The sequence below is a fragment of the Ostrea edulis genome, chromosome 8, assembly GCF_947568905.1.
Source record: "Ostrea edulis chromosome 8, xbOstEdul1.1, whole genome shotgun sequence".
Taxonomy (NCBI): Eukaryota; Metazoa; Mollusca; class Bivalvia; order Ostreida; family Ostreidae; genus Ostrea; species Ostrea edulis.
Window position 1 is genome coordinate 12,092,882 of NC_079171.1, and position 15,956 is coordinate 12,108,837.

Genomic DNA, 15,956 nt, shown 5'->3' on the forward strand with positions numbered 1-15,956 from the left:
ATCCACCTTTCACACGACACAAAGCTTGTAATATCTGAAATTATTCATATTCTTTCCAGATAATATATGCTATTAAACATAAAACAAAAAAATTTGCAATATCGGTTATTATGTTTCGCCTTCCATTCAATATAAGCATATAATATTAAACACATACTCTGCCAAATAGTTCGTCTAGTTTTTATCCCGCGGTTTCTGTATCTAATCAATATAACTCTCTTGCAACACATAACATACTCTTGTCAACAAATCGCTATCTTTCTATAATTAGAAAATACAGACGAAAACGGAGGTTCCACAGCTTGTTTGATTACAAATCTCAAACTAAATCTTCACATTTTATGTAGATAATAAATATTCATACAATGGCTGTCGTGAATAAATCCATCAGTCTCCGATGCGATTAATCACAATATGTAAAAATAAAGGCTTGTTATATCATCGATGTATAACATATGGTATTTTATCGCATCTCAAGTACTTTCACATAATTCTACTGCAGCACGTGGTTTGCGAGAGGGACGTTGACTAATACACCATCAATCAATACTACATTATGTGAACAAGGTAAAATGTCCTCCCTGTGGAACTAATCGTGGTAATTCAGATTGACAGAATAGCCTTGTACGCCAAACTTGATGATTAGGGGTGACGACTTGATGTTACTTGACATTTAGAAATTTCAGACTGAAATATCAGTCTATCATGATATATATTTTAACCAAAGTACTGAAAGCCGGGCTTTTATGATGACGTGCTACATTACATAGTCGAGGTGATTAATAGCAACATTTACCACCTCTTCATTGTTTGGGGTAGGTTAAAGATTCCCTTATAGAATATCACAGTGCACTTTATGCCTTTACTTCTCCGAACTACCAATATATGACGTCATAATGGAAAATGACGTCAAGTCACTGCAAACTTGAGCTGTTATGACGGGGAGAGTGTCAACAACTTTAGACCTTATTTCAAACTGCCTATAAGATGTCAGAACGCTATTGCAAAATCCACGTGCCTGAATTGTATTTAAATATCTTATATGTCCGAATATTTTAAAATAGTTTGTTTAATTACCCTTGATTGAAATTCAGCGTGTTTACACTGCTTTCGAAAAAGATACTTTTGAAATGTACTCTCTGTTTTATACCAGTGGTAAGAGGTAGAATTTATGATGTGTTTATAAAAGAGTCTTGCGCAGGCAATTTATGAGGATTCATTTGAGATCTTTTACGGAAATCGTAAGAGGAGTTTGTTCTCTACCCGAAGCTTGCTTGGTTAAATGTTTGATGGCTTTGTTTGAATACAGATTACCCTCAAATGTGTAGGTAACTGTGTTGGTAAGTTTAACTCTTCGTGAAATACGTGTATTTTCTACGAAAGTAATACTACCATTTTTCCCAAGCACATTTCGGGTACACAAGGATACGGTGAGTTTATTTATGAAACAAAAAGTTAAAAATAATTGTTGAATGAGCTGCGCTGTTCAGCGATTTATATGAAACACTTCAAACAAGTATAAATGAATGTCACGTGATCAACGAAGTCATGTGATATAACAGATATGGTAATATATAGCTAAGAGAACCTTTATATAAATTGTTTGTACTTAAGTATATAAATTGCAGGTGAAAACCAAAAACCGACCTCACAATCCAATGTATGTTTTGAACGTCCGTGGGTCCGTGTTTTCCCAACCATTTTTTGTATTCCTTATAGGAGTTATGAGATTGGTCACTGTTCGTCATTTTCGCTTTTCATTTAAACATCAGATTAAAGCATTTTCCCTAGCAATTACATATTTTCTTTACAAAGTTTGTCTTAATAGTGGTAGGACCGATCACAATTTATTTACTAACTTTACAACAACAGTATGTGAAAAGTGTGACACCCTGCAGTAATATAACAACATGTTTCATTAATCGTGAGCACCATTAAAAAAATCAATAATTGATAAATGGTATTCTAGATATTGACAAGGCGTAATGACCCAGTTCGTTGTGATGTAAAAAGCCAACCGTGATAGCAATATAAAAGCAAAATACGGTTGGGTGTTACAACTTCAATGATAATAATTAACTGCCCTTAAATGTACATTCTAGAAGCAGAGTTAGAAAACAACAACAAAAACAGAAGGCATGTTTCTAGGTTTTCCTCCTCACACTCTGGGGGTAAGGACTGTATAGGGGCAGGAAAGTTTTGTCATCTTTAGGATTTGTTGAATTTTATGTATTTGCTGTTAATTATGCCCCTGTTTATATTTCACGAGATAACTACCTTTTCCCGCAATTTTAGCACCACTAGGCCGATACACGTGTTATTTCTATAAATACCACGCTATCGTAGTGACTTCGTTTTCAAGTGTATACAGTTATGATATCATAATCAATCAGTTGTAAACAAGTAGTTACATTGATATCTGGTTTGTTTCTATTCATATACATGAAAACAACAATATACAAGGTATTTACAAAAAATTAACAATTGACTGACATCAGACCAGCGGATCTTAAAACGAATCGAAATCGTAAAGTACCGCAATATCATAGGACCCCGGAATATATTAAAACGTGATAGTGAATGGTAAAGATGGAAGGTCGAAGAAAAGGCAGTCATGGCATGTTTTATTTCCGTGATGCAATTTTAAGCGTTTTGTGGATATGTAATGAAATGGAAAGAAAACTTGCTTGTAAGCAAACGAAGCGACACATATGGTTTCCAAACAGATAACCTCTAAGAATCGAATGCTTTGAAATTGTGGCATTTTATGGGTAGTAATTAGAAACCCGCTAACAGTCACTACAATTTAAGAGAGTATTTAAGTGAAACAACGTCAAGAATGAGTTTATATAGTATAGAAATACATACAACATGTACCCGTACTACATATACTGGTTGTGTTTCAAAATGCTAATTGAAAAGATATAACATAAAAATGAAGATAACGGACAATGATCAATCTCAAATCGCATAAAGAATACAGAATGAAGAGCATGGTAAATACGGACTCCTGGATACAGAGGAGGGAGTAGAAGTCAAGGAGAAATAAACAACCCCTGTTGATCGGTCACACCTGTTATGAACCCAATATATTAATCAATTAAAATAATCCCTAGTGAAAATCAGTAAGGAAGTAACGACCAACCAATCAGTATGAAACATGGAAAACAATACTCGACCCTGTGATAGCTTGTATTTTTCAAATCATATCATTATAACTACAATATAGTTTGCAAAATACTGACTGTTGAAATATCTGTAACATCAACATACTTGTCAGTAGGTGGCCTCGATTTAAAACAAAAGTGATAATACGCATAGCATGATATAGTGTATCAAATCATTTGAGAGACACAAACATCATATTCAGGTTATAATGGAATATTGCTTCATATATATTGGAAGACCTGAAGTTCTCCCGTTTGTTATAAAGATTAGTTGATAGTTCCTTTTTAACATCTATTGTCAATAAGATATTCAAACCTGAAACAGATGGAAAAACCTGGTGTATTTTTACTTCAGTTTAGTATGATCTGTCGAATCGGGATAAGAATGAAAATGATCAATATTAATAGAGAAATCGTCGTCGATGTATCTAATGATCGAGAGTCCTTCTTAGCTAGAAGTAATTGGGTAAATTATGTCTTCATCAGAAAAACAAAACACGCCCACAAATAACGGATCACAAACCGTGACTTAGGATTTTTTTTGGATGACTGAGGATGAAATCAGATTATTTCAGTCATCCACTTTTATTGAAGAAGCAGATGTCTATGATGTCAACAGTGAATAATTTTACTTTACTCGTTAATCACAAGCATATTCTGTTATTTATTTCATGTTGCTTAAATTAACTGCGCTAGTTGGATTTTTTTTTATATTTGATGCAGAGCTTTAAAAAAAGTGGATAGTTCCACATATTTTTATAGAAATTGGGACAATTACAAAACTGGAATCGGACACCCGCCCACGTCCCGACGAGCTGAAATTCATTTTGACATAAGATTGGAAGAATCAGTTGGACATTTTCTACTGATATTCACAAAAAGGGAAATATGTTCAAAATGTCACATCGATTTATTGTTTGTCTCTTTCCGTTACATTTATAGCTGATCACCCCCCCCCCCCTCCCCTATTTTACTACCATGCGCCAAGATGATTCTATCATTTTATATTTCACTGAACAGGAACTTATGCGGAAATGATCAGAAGCTTCGGGTGGATCTTACGAGTTTTGCTGGTGATAAAAGGTATGCCCTGTACTACACATTCCGCGTCGGAAATCTGACCAGTAAATACGAATTCAGTGCCTCGGGATTTTCCGGTACGGCGGGTATGTATGTTTACATATCCAGGCCCCTCATAGAATATTGTACATATATAATGCCCACAAAATAGTATACAGACCCTGGAGCGTACTAATATACTAGTGAAACCCCGAACTAATGATAAACATTTTGGAAACAAACGGTTTTGTTTGGGCATTGCACGCTGAAATGTTTGAACACAATGATTTTGAGGAAGAATGGAATGATCATTATCGAAAACGGAACGATCGAAAATGCAATAGGAACTGTTTGTGTTGGTAACGGAATGTAGCCGGGTTATTTGTTTAAGACTTCTACCAACAAAATGTTAACCTGAAGACTTATACTAATAAAGTCTTGTAACTCAGACTTTTACCAACAAAATTTTAATTATACTCAACTCGCGTTGTGTTTTTAGAGTTTATTTCTAACTTAAACTCAGCAGCATTAAAATACAATACCACGTTTTCTTGTGCTTTTGACAAATTTACAAACGTGTATATAATATATATATACGTGTGTGTGTGTGTGTGTGTGTGTGTGTGTGTGTGTGTGTGTGTGTGTGTGTGTGTGTGTGCGTTTGTAAGCGCCTGAATCACGCTACACGAGTATGAACACACACCTTTTATCCCACTACATTTTTTCTTCCCACTACATGCACCCGTGTAGTGGGAAGTATTTCGTTCGGAAACGTTAACTCTCATCACACTCGATTCAAAAAATATAAAATAGTCATATGTGTCGGTTTCCGGTGTGTACGTGAATTTTGTCACACACAATCACGAGTCCAAAAGAACAGTTTACACACTTAGCTCCATTGCGTTAAATGCGCATGCGCAATGAGAATTTCCTGTTTAAAGATGGCGAGAACTGTTCTCAGTAAGTATAATATTTACGTTGGTATTAGGGAATTATTTCGTTCTTTTCTAAAAGAGAGTTGTGGTAGAAGGCTAAGAAAAGGTCAGTCATAACAATTAGAGTTTAGAAAGAACTAATAGTGACGTCACATGAATGCTAAATTAAATATCCAAGGGGATATTTCTTGGTTAAAAAGTGTCTATTTTAAAATCAAGATTTGTTATTATAAATCTGACATTTTATTATCATCACTTATATTTATTTAATAACGGACCTGAATTTCAATAACTTTAGACCAGAATATTCAAAAAATCATATTTGTATAATCGACAAAATTAGTAAATCTAAGACAAAAATACAACTAGTGCAATTATATGGACAAGTATATATTCATTTAAAAAATAATAAGCAAGAAATACACACTGGCAAATTAATCTCTTTCACTCTGACATTTATCGTGATTTTAATTTTAAGGATTGATAGAATATAGAAGCTAATGCAGATCAACTTTTCTCAGAAAATATGTCATATTCACAAGGAAAGCGTGCAATAAGTGTTTCCAATTTATGTGATTTATTATGTCTTTTCCTTTCTTCATTCTAATTGTTTTGTTGATCGTAATATAAATCTGGAAAAAGAAGCAAGTTGTCCCAGGCAACCCTTTGTTTGTAATAAGGGCTACTGAATAGGTAATCCTTTGAGGAGAGACTACCAAAAACTCATAAGTCACAAGCTCTGGCATAAATTTTGCAGGTCTTCATTTGTAGTGATTGGAGATTAATTGATTGTTAGAAAGAATTGGAAACTTGAGAATCAATTAATAAGTTATTAATTCCCTTTGAATTTCAGAGGAGAAAGATTGTGGTGAGAGAAATGAGAGAAAATAAACTTTTTAAAAAGCTTTTAAGTGCACTTTGTATCAGTTTGCATTCACTTATTAAACTAGCATGCAGGGTTATAATACAGATGTTCAAGTGATATATTTAATCAATTTCATAATTGATAATAACAATTTATTAATTTGCTAGCAGATGATAAAAAATTTAACTGATTAGCAATTATTGGGGATCTTTTCAATCAGATTATCAATTTAATCAATCAATAGGTACATTACTTTGAATCATGGTACTATAATGAAAGATTTTTAAGCAAAACAATGACTATGTTGATATTGACTATGATATTCAAGCAACTGCCAAATACTTTCCCGATTATTATTAATTTGTGTAGAAAGAATGCATCCATTGATCATAAATTTAGCAAACAATCAATCTAATGCCCATTGTGAATTTAGCTGCATAACTGTAGCTTTCGTTAAGTTAAAACACTTGCAATTTATTGCACACAACACACAAACCTGTACAATGTTGGACTTACAGTATTTCTATTATTTCCTAACATGCACAAACATTGAAGACATTTCACTTCAACCTTGGAAAGTGAAGCATGTTAAATTTACATGCAGACAGAGAGTAGCATTTCTACCTGTAAACAAAACCATATAATTTCTCATATGAAAATATGAACTTTTGAAATATTGTGATGGTCAAAAGTAAATACATGTAGATCCAAAAATAGAAATACTGTTTGGCTTTAAACAAAAATATAGATTTTCCCTTTTGCTTCATGATCAGGCAGATGCAAAGGGAATGTAAATACTGCAGCACGGTGTCTTGCATGAGCAAGTGGTCTGTCAGAAATACCCGATTTTTTTCCTTAATTGATATTATTTGTATATCTATTAAACTCATTTCTTTACATTTTACATTTCGTCATTTTTGGTTATTTTCCGTAAATACATTTCGCGGGTTTTTGAGCTCATGCACCAGCGCTTAGTATATATACTACTACTGGTCAGTGTTCGGGCAATGCAAGATTCGTTAAAAGCAACAAAGGTCGCTTTTGTATTTCTGTGCTTAAATAGCCTTCCCTCCCACCCAGCCCATTTTCAGTTTTGAATTCATCTGTTTTCATTGGTGATTTTTCAGCTTTGTCAATTTGATGTTTGCTTATTAAAAGCGATCTTGTAACGAACGGAACCAACCTATTCACTTTTTCTGTTTTGTTTTATTATCAAATAGTCAAGAAAATATTTATTTTCGGACGAGGGCACTGAGGGAGAAAATAAAGGGACATGGACACGATTTGAGCTGAAAATTTTCAAATTTTATTTTTTCATTTCTAATGTTTAGAATGCTTAACTAAGGTATTTTTAATGGTCAGCAAAAATTTGAGTGTCAGTTGTCAAAGTACGTGGGAGATGCAGAGCTCACAATTCTTTGTAATAAACAAGGCTTGTGCCATGTTTTTGTTTACATAGGTTGAATATACTAGTAAATGTTTCGTTTAAAGCAGATAATTCTGAACACAATTAAATACTTTCTAGTGTTTAGCATATCATTTTGGTTTAAACATGCTATTTTCTATTAAGCTATCTATATGTAAACAAAAATATGGCGCAAGCCTTGTTTACTTTACAAAGAATTGTGAGTGCTGTATCTCACTTGTAACTCAACAACTCCTATTCAAATTTTGGTTGACCATTAGAAATACTTTTGTTAAGCATTGTAAACAGTAAAAATGGAAAAATGAAATTTTAAAATTTTCAGCTCAAATCGTGTCCATGCCCCTTTATGATGTACTATTTCTAAATAAATATTTCTGATTACAATCATCAAATTACCTCAAATTCCATTTCTTAAATTCTCATCAGTACTATTTTTAGACAGCAATCCCAATCATGTGACACTCATATCAATGTCCAAAACAACCTGGCTTGTAATTGTAATTCCGGATGAATTTTAAACAGCTGGTAAGGGATGATTTAGAAAGCGTGAAACCTCCCTTAAATATAAATTCCTGATATATATGTTCTTATTTTCGTTGCCATAATCAAAAAATGAAATACCTTTTTAGAGCCAGTATGTCACTTTGTAAAAAAGAATTCAAAATAAAAATAAGTATTTAGGCCATGTCAATTTGTAATCTAGTTCGTCGGATTCGCCGCTTCTATTTGTAACAAATCCAAATTATAATATTATCAAAAAATAGTATCCGCCCGCGTGTTCAAAAATATCCGTAAATATTTTTTTTAATTTTTACAACAAGCGCACAAATAACCTTGATGTACATGCTGACAATGACAGAAACGCGGGCTCTCGAGAAATTTCCTAACAGTGTAATACGGTTAAGTTATTCATGATGTCTATCTTAATATGTACGATACTTCATAACACTGGATTGGAAGTTGTTCCTTATGCTGGAATCGAACTGGAAGCCGATGAAACTTTTGAAGCGCTATTCGATGCCACTATTTAAAGAACATTGATAGCATATGATTGATTGTTTGATTACCCTATATATTGACTGAAGTCTCTCTTGAGAATATTTCACTCACATGAAGACATTACCATTGCCGGTGAAGGGCTGCAAAATTTAGGCCTATGCTCAGCGCTTATGGCACTGAGGGATCTTTATCGTGCCAAACCTGCTGTGATAAGGATCTCAGTTTTTGCAGTCCTATCTGAAGGACCGCCCAATTCATTCGCCTCTTACAACAAGCAAGGGGTACTGATCGATGACTATTTTAAACCGGACCGACAGTTAACGACAAATTCACAAAAGGTTTGGTGATGTCATATCAAAATTCAAGAAAATTCTCAAAGCGATGCAATGGATATTGCATTTGCAATGAATGTCAAAACTGGATGTGTCCCTAGCAATATGCATATCTCTGAATCGAAAGTTTGTAGAAATGAAACTTAAATAAAATGCTTCAAAAAGACCTTATCAGTTAATGTTGCAAAGTACATGTATTAGGTATAAAGAAAATAAGTCTTTGAAACCTGAAATACTTCTTATTTATTGTAAACTATATCAACAAAGTTGAAAAATATTAAATTTATGTGGTAAACAAATGATATCTGATGATTTTAGATCTTTATTTTTAGGCGCCCGCTTTTTAAAATCACACTTAATTCAATTAAAAATATTTATATTTCTTGTATTCGCTCGCCTCGTAATTTGTATCTCCAAAATTAAAAATAATATTTGTGAAATAATTTCGCCCTCTCGCCTCACTTTTTTTGTTTGAAAATCCGAAGAACTATTTTACAAATTGGTGTGGCCTTACATATTTAATATCAATCATATAATAATAATTAATGAATATTACATAAAAACTAAATGTATACATAAACGCTCTTTCCTTCTAGTACATGTTCCCTACATACAATGTTTTATTACAGCCGAGTGCCAATTTGGTCAACATGTTTTATTGCTTATCCTGATTGACAGCTCTATTAGTTGGAACTGATCTAGTGTTTGCTTTCTTCGTTTCTTCTAAAACTGGGTTTAGCATATAAAGATTTCTCCAAGTCCACCCAACGTGCCAATCCTTGTTCTCAGATGACTACAAACCCCGTCCACAACTCGCATGCATTACACATAACACTTTACAACAAGAGCACTGTCCAAAATAAAATAAAATTCTTATGATGTGCAATGGGTTTTAGGTATATATACTCATGTAAAAAAGAAACTGTTCAGTGTAGCTAACTTTTCATAGATAATCGTTGATTAACTCACTGAAAACCACGTATATCAGCAGTTGGTCTGATTTCTTTTGCAAGTTCAAAAATGTGCTTTTTCATAAACCACTTAGCAGTTTAAAAAAGCGCAAACTGCCCAAACCCAGTATATACTTGGATGAATTAGATATTGAATTCATTCCTTAAATAGATCTGAATAGAATTGTTTTCAGGTCACATGTTGCCTCTCTTAAGGAATACATTCTGTAATTACAAGAATGTCTGCTTGCACCCGAGTCTGTTTCACTTGAATTGATCATTGTTCCAGGAATGTCCAGTTCTGCCAAAAATTCCAGATAAAGACTGCACTGTATCCCAGTTGCCTTTCAAAGATGGTCAGGGTACATGTAGTCACTGTAGACATTCATGACAAATTACCATTTCACTTAAACTCATCATTGTTCCAGAAATGCACAGTTCTGCCCAGAACTCCAGATTTAAAGACTGCATCCCGGTTGCCTTTCATTGATGATCGGGGTACATGTAGCCTGTCGAAAGTCATGACAAATTACCATATAGTCAAAACTAAAATATCCTAGAATAAGATAAAATTAAGTCTGGTCTATTTTGAAATCTTATAGGCAAAGAAAAATTGCTTTTAAGAATGTCTGATACATACACTTGATAAATTGTAATCTATCTATCCTGCTATCTGGCCACGATATTCAAATCTTAAAAGTACGTATTCCAAAGTTCTGCATGTTTACAAGATATTTACCTTACTCAGCTGTTACTATCAGTATCACGGTCACCATCCGTTTGTCAGTTTGTGATGGTTGGAGCAAAGACGCATTGGGCCCAACATATCTGGGCATGAAATGTAATTCGAAGTATCTCTCCTGATCAATCATTGAGTAAATACTCATCATGTATGATCAATCTATGCTCAGAGTCCAATTCCAAACAACAGGGTCTACAACGTTAATTTGACCTCGATCTGCATTCACTTCCTGTGAAAGTGAAAGTAGCCCAGTAGGCACTGAAATCATGGCTGCTGCATGCTGGTGAGTGAACTGAACTTAGTGAACATGAGCAGCATTGTGGATCGGGACTAATCAGAATTGTAATCCTGTATATTGAAGTGTTGTATAAATCACCATAATCGTAAACAATGGAGGTTATTTGTTTTATCAAAATTAAGTTTGGAAATATGTTGGAGGTTAACAGGTTAAACCTTGTTCCGGGTAGCATATACATATTAATATTTTACTTCAACAGTTCAATACTTGTATCTATGAATACATAGCAAATTGCAAATTTAGTGTAATTTCAATTAGTGAGAGAGTGCAGGACTTTGTCACAAAAATCAATCCTCTGCTGTCATAGTAAAGCTGAATGGTCAGATATTTTATCAGTATTATAGTCTGTATATGTATGGACAGTGATGGTTCTGTCACTTCTGCATAATTTCAAGGTACGTGGTGGGTACAGTAATTTTGTGGCGGTGTATGGCTGGCATCAGTCCCTAAACTACCTTGTAGAAGTATGTTAGTCTAATGTTACAGCATCTGTCTTGAAGTGTTGGTTGTTTGAAATCTCTGAATATTGCACTGATACATTCTGCTACTCGGTTGGTATGGTCAGAGAAATAACTCTTGCTCCGATGATTTGGACTCTCTCAATGTTGCTGATGTCCTTAGTGTAGTAAGGATCCCATACAAAAGATACGTACTCTAAGATAGGTCATATAAATGAGATATAGGTATTTCGTCGGCTTCCTTTGGGGCAGTTTTGTAGATTTCTTCACAGATATAGCCTAGGTTTGAATCAGCCTTCTTGGTGATGTTAGAAATTTGTGTTCCCCGCTTTAGATCTTCAGATGGTAATTCCTAAGTACAGGTTTGATGGAACTTGTTGGAGGATGGATGAATGTATTTTATTTGGTCCTGCCATTGTGCATAATTTTTTTGTAATAAACAGAGCCTTTAACGATATGAGATTTGTAACATCTGCCCCAACCCCTCAATTGTCCCCCCTTCCTCACTTGACAGTGTGTTTGACCCCCATTATATAGTCAAACATGCATACATATAGTAAAGTGTAGATATTTTTATCCACCAAACAGTTGAACTTTTTTATAAGTTTAAACATAACATATTGTTATAATGTTTTAATTTTTAATTCCAATCTTGTGTTTCTGATTATACTAGTTGAATACCCGCACAAGCACGAGAAATCACACTTTACACATAAATAATGACAGTGTAAGAGAAAATAAAACTAATTAATGCAGTATTGAGCTATTTCACCATGGATTGAACAATATTGACCAAGCATCGAACAACTATGCAGTAAAAGTTTAGAATAAAAAGAATTTCTTATCTTATGAAAATAAATCACAGATCCAAAGAATTAAAAATATTAATTTAACATATATATCTATGTCCATGTAAATTCTTCAATTAACAATCGGAACTTCCGTGTTAAGGGTTATTGATCAGTAAGGGGTTCTTTATCGTGCCAGCACCTACCGTAGCATGGGACTTTAGTTTTTAAATGCATTATCAAAGAGACCCACAATTTGAGCGCTTGGAGTAGTACTGTATCTGTTGCTTTGTTTATTTTTAAAAGTTTATTTTACTAATAGATGTATTTGAAGTTATAAATATGAATAAAAGAAAAAAAAACGTGCATTAAAAATGTTCTTTTCATGGTGAATTTGTGTCTGGTCCATGGTGAAATGAATATTATACGAAACTCTGTTTAGCTACCCGAACATCTGGAAATTTCCTTTAAAACTAAAATTGTGGATAGAAGATACAAATTCGCGCATTTTATAGATTTAACAATTATCGCATCCTAATTCGCCCAATCCTATGCATACTTTAAATCAATTTCCTATTGACATATTCACTATTAACAGATTTATGTAATATATTACTATATGTTGTCATCTCCAAATGACTTAGATCCGCCAAAGCGTGTCCACCACTTTACTCTCATTTTTGCTATTTCGGGGTAGTTTATCGAAAATGAAAGTAGGTTTTCAATTAATTTCACAATAATTGCTGATCAGGTAGAGTTCAATTATAGTTTATAGGGACATCATCTCATATGTGGTTGAAATTTTAAAGGTGCAAGCAATAGCTCATTTGCAAGCATTTCTTAGTTTATTGGCAAAATTTATTCATGTATAAGTATAGATATCTGCTATCTTATAATTGGTCGACTACAAATGAAAACATTTCAGTTGAGAGCGAAAGTTTCGGTTATGTGGGGATCTTCAACAAATTATCTTAGTTTCTTGTTTCATGTTCTATATCATATGCATAGTAGTTTATCAGGCTCAGCTCTAGCTGATACACATGTCATGGACAAGGTGAGACAGCATCTGGAACCTAGGGCTGCCTTGTGCTCAGAGCCAAGATATATCTATCCAGGCCCATCGTCAAGGAGCTATCTCGCCCTTAAATTTGAAATCATAAATTTTCCAATTAATTTTGTATGTATTAAAATACATTTATGAATTAACAATGCAATAATCAATAAATATTTTTTCGTAAATAATACAAAATAGTAATATTTAGTCTAATACCTCCTCTTTTCGCCAATCCCAGTAAAGTTAAATGTATTATGTAATTCCCTGTTCCCATTTGTTATAAAATGGAAGGAAATGGGCCAGTCCTTTGTGAAGTTCAAAACAGGTTCATTGTGAACAGGTTTGGCACATAAAAGAATCTTCACTGCTTAAAGGCCATAAGTGCCTAAGAAGGGGTCTAAATCCCTGACATTTGACAATATGTGTATCAATAGGAGTGAGATATTATTGAGTGGGATGTGCAGCGGTACTCACACAATTATTTTCTACTAGCCTTTCTTAACATTTCATGCTTCTAGTTGAAAACCATACTTCAATTTTGAGTAATTATACTTCTTTCAGAAGATGAATCATGATGATTCCTTTGATCTCAAAAAGCCAAAGAAATCAGAGAAAAAGGTATGAAACAGTGTGTTTAGTTTTCTATATAGTGTTTTATGTGTAGTAGATGGCCTGAGACATAATTGTACTCGTATTTAGATATCCTGAAAGCTTTATAGGATTTTACATAATAACTATGCATATTGCCAAATATTTGACATATGTCATTGTTAATAATCTGATCAGAAATCTAGTTGTAACTTTTTCCATAAAGCAATCTTCATTTTGTGTGACTATTTTAGGCTATAAAAGTAATCTATTGTTATATCTGTTAATATGTTGAACATGTACATTCATTATTTTATACTTTGAAATTAACTTGGCAATGTATGTTTATAGCATAGTAAAATCACGAGGATGGTCAAGAAGATCATTTTTGCATTCAAAGAGTTACTTACAAACTATTCAAACATTATACACTCAGGTATGTGGTTTCTTAATGCTTGTCAATTATCTCATATGGAGATGTCACCAAGACCAGTGAAGGGCTTCAAATTCAGGCCTTTGCTCAGCCATTAAACAGTGGGGGTTCTTTAGCATGCCACACCAACTGTGACAATGGATATCTGTTTTTAAAGTCATCTCTGAGGACCTGTGACATTCACACCTGATACCAAGCGTTTGGCTATGGAACTGTCACTACCTGTTTTAATGACTTAGGTTTGTCGCGGCCAGGATTCTAACCCCGACCTTCCACATGCGAGGCGAATGCTATAACCTCTAGGCCACCGTGGCAGTTTGTGTTTTGATACTACCTGAATGTCACTACAATGTTTCGTATAAGAATCTATGTGTATACTGATATGTGTGTCTTAGAAAGAGTGGAAAAAGGAGGTAAACATCAGGATTCACCTGAATTTCAAATTAAAGTACTCTTTTACTTTCAGGGAAAATGTCCTAGCATGATGAGAAAATAGCGAACAGTGCTATTGCCTCACATAGAGAAACCAGTAAGGAGAATGATGCATTTTCAGGTATAAGAAATTAATACTAGAGAGAGATCCTTTACTTTAACAAGAATACAACATTTGTAATTTGACACTACCTGAATGTCACTACATGTGTGTTAGAATCTATATCTATATATATATATATATATATATATATATATATATACTATCTGTGTGTCTTAGAAAGTGGAAGGAGAGAGAGAGCAGAGAGAGAGAGAGAGCATATTTTAATCCTTTAGTATAACATGAATACAACTTGTGTGTTTTGACACTACATGAATGTCACTACATGTGTATAAGAATCTATGTGTATTATAATGTGTGTGTCTTAGAAAGATTGGAAGAAGGAGGTAAACATCAGGATTTACTTTTACTTTCAGGGAAAATGTCCAAGCATGATGAGAAAATAGGGAACAGTGCCATTGTCTCACTTAGAGAAGCCAGTGAGGAGACTGATGCATTTTCAGGTATAAGAAATTCAATACTTCTTGTTGTTAGCAACAATGAGAGAGAGAGAGAGATAGAGAGAGGGGAGAGAGAGAGAGAGAGAAACTTATCCTTTAGTTTAATTTGAATTAAAAAAAAATTACATTTAGACACGTGAATGTCACTACATGTGTTTAAAAAAAATTTGTCATTTTGAAAGAGAGGGAAGATGTTAGAAAAGGAGAGAGAGAGAGAGAGAGAGAGAGAGAGAGAGAGAGAGAGAGAGAGAGAGAGAGAGAGAGAGAGAGAGAGGGAGAGAATTATCCTTTAGTTTAACTTGAATTAAAAAAATTACATTTAGACACCTGAATGTCACTACATGTGTGTAAAAAAAAATTGTCATTTTGAAAGAGAGGGAAGATGTTAAAAAAGGAGAGAGAGAGAGAGAGAGAGGGAGAGAGAGAGAGAGAGAGAGAATTATCCTTTAGTTTAACTTGAATTAAAAAAAATTACATTTAGACACCTGAATGTCACTACATGTGTGTAAAAAAAATTGTCATTTTGAAAGAGAGGGAAGATGTTAGAAATGGAGAGAGAGAAAGAGAGAGAGAGAGAGAGAGAGAGAGAGAGAGAGAGAGAGAGAGAGAGAGAGAGAGAGAGAACATCCTTAGTATAACAAGAATACAACATTTGTAATTTGACACTACCTGGATGTCACTACATGTGTGTTAGAATATATCACGAGATTGTTTTGTGCAACTGAAAATAAAAACTTCTGGTTGTTTGGAATTTAAAAATAGCAACACCTCACGCCGAGTTTCCATTCCTTAGTATTTGATACACCTCACCCAGTGATGTGAATCCACCATTTTAGAGTTAGTTTGATTTTAACGGCAACTGTATGACA

General features: G+C 33.8%; 2 long non-coding RNA genes across 2 annotated transcripts; one reads left to right on the forward strand and one right to left on the reverse strand.

Annotated features, from left to right (window-relative positions):
- Window positions 1-9,286: 9,286 nt before the first annotated feature.
- On the reverse strand, window positions 9,287-13,402 carry LOC130049410 (uncharacterized). Its single transcript, XR_008797895.1, has 2 exons — window positions 10,473-13,402; window positions 9,287-10,242 (listed from the first exon to the last, which is right to left on the reverse strand). It is a non-coding gene; the product is annotated as an uncharacterized LOC130049410 (long non-coding RNA).
- Window positions 13,403-13,463: 61 nt separating this feature from the next.
- On the forward strand, window positions 13,464-15,368 carry LOC130049409 (uncharacterized). Its single transcript, XR_008797894.1, has 3 exons — window positions 13,464-13,691; window positions 14,561-14,647; window positions 15,004-15,368. It is a non-coding gene; the product is annotated as an uncharacterized LOC130049409 (long non-coding RNA).
- The last annotated feature ends 588 nt before the right edge of the window (window positions 15,369-15,956 follow it).